Raw genomic sequence first — 1,818 nt, forward strand, 5'->3', positions numbered from 1 at the left:
CCAATTTTATTTATCTAATTTTTATTTTATTATTATTTTGTGTTTTATTAGGTACATGATCATGTGGAGTCACAAAAAAATATAAAAATTAAAAACAGAATCAAAAATAGCAGAAGAAAAATCACACCCTGGAGGAAGCACAGACTGGCGTTCAACGCCAGTAAGAAGCATCTGGCTGGCGTTCAACGCCAGAACAGAGCATGAATCTGGCGCTGAACACCAGAAACAAGCAACATTATGGCATTTGAACGCCAGAAATGTGCCTAGAGGAAAAGCTGGCACTGAACGCCAGCAACAAGCATGAAACTGGCGTTCAACGCCAGAAACATGCTTTACATGGGAGTTGAACGCCCAGAACGTGCACCAATGGGCGCTTAAACGCCAGTTTGGTGTACAAAGGAATTATACATGCCTATTTGGTGCAGGAATGGTATTTCTTGACAACTCAGGATCCTGTGGACCCCACAGGATCACCTCAGGATCTGTGGACCCCACAGGATCCCCACCTACTATATTCCCACCTTACCTCCTAATCCTATTTTACTCCTCCCCACGTCACACTTCCCAAAAACCCTTCACCAATCACCTCAATCTCTCTCCCCAATCACCTATTCACCACTCACATCCATCCACTCTTCCCCATAAACCCCACCTACCTTCCAAATTCAAAAATATTTTCCAACCCAATCCCACCCATATAGCCGAATACAAACATCCCTCAATCCCCTCCATATCTTCTTCTTATTCTTCATCTTTTCTTTCTTCTCTTGATCGAGGGCGAGAAATTTTCTAAGTTTGGTGTGGTAAAAGCATAGCTTTTTGCTTTTCCATAACCATTAATGGCACCTAAGGCCAGAGACATCCAAAAAAAAAGAAGAAGAGAAAAAAGGGAAGACAAAAGCTTCCACGTCTGAGTCATGGGAGATGGAAAGACTCATGTTAAGGGTTTATAGCTCAGTGGTAGAACATTTGACTGCAAATCAAGAGATCCCTGAGATACCTCAGGGGATAAATTGTCCTCCACACAATTATTGGGAGCAACTAAGGACAGGAACACCAAAATTACTAGGGATCATGCAACAAAATTAAGGAAGAGACATAAAGGAGATCAAAAAGCACCATCGAACCTTCAAGAAGGCGCCACCCTCACTCAGGTGGATTCATTCCTTGTTCTTATTTCTTTCTGCTTTTCGGTTTTTATGCTGTGTTTATCTATGTTTTGTGTCTCTACTTCATGATCATTAGTAGTTAGTAACTATGTCTTAAAGTTATGAATAATTCCATGAATCCTTTACCTCTCTTAAATAAAAAATTGTTTTAATTCAAAATAACAAGAAGTACATGAATTTCGAATTTTAATTCAAAAGAACAAGAAGTACATGAATTTCGAATTTATTCTTGAATTTAATTTAATTATATTGATGTGGTGACAACACTTTTCTTTTCTGAATGAATACTTGAACAGTGCATATGTCTTTTGATCTTGTTGTTTATGAGTGTTAAAATTGTTGGCTCTTGAAAGAATGATGAACAAAGAGAAATGTTATTGATAATCTGAAAAATCATAAAATTGATTTTTGAAGCAAGAAAAAGCAGTGAAAAAAAAAGAAAAGCTTGCAAAAAAAGATGGCAAAAAAATAGAAAGAAAAAGAAAAAGCAAGCAGAAAAAGCCAATAGCCCTTAAAACCAAAAGGCAAGGGTAAAAAAGACCCAAGGCTTTGAGCATCAATGGATAGGAGGGCCCAAGGAAATAAAATCCAGGCCTACGCGGCTAAATCAAGCTGTCCCTAACCATGTGCTTGTGTCATGCAGGTCTAA

The sequence above is a fragment of the Arachis duranensis genome, chromosome 1 (assembly GCF_000817695.3).
Source record: "Arachis duranensis cultivar V14167 chromosome 1, aradu.V14167.gnm2.J7QH, whole genome shotgun sequence".
Lineage (NCBI taxonomy): Eukaryota > Viridiplantae > Streptophyta > Magnoliopsida > Fabales > Fabaceae > Arachis > Arachis duranensis.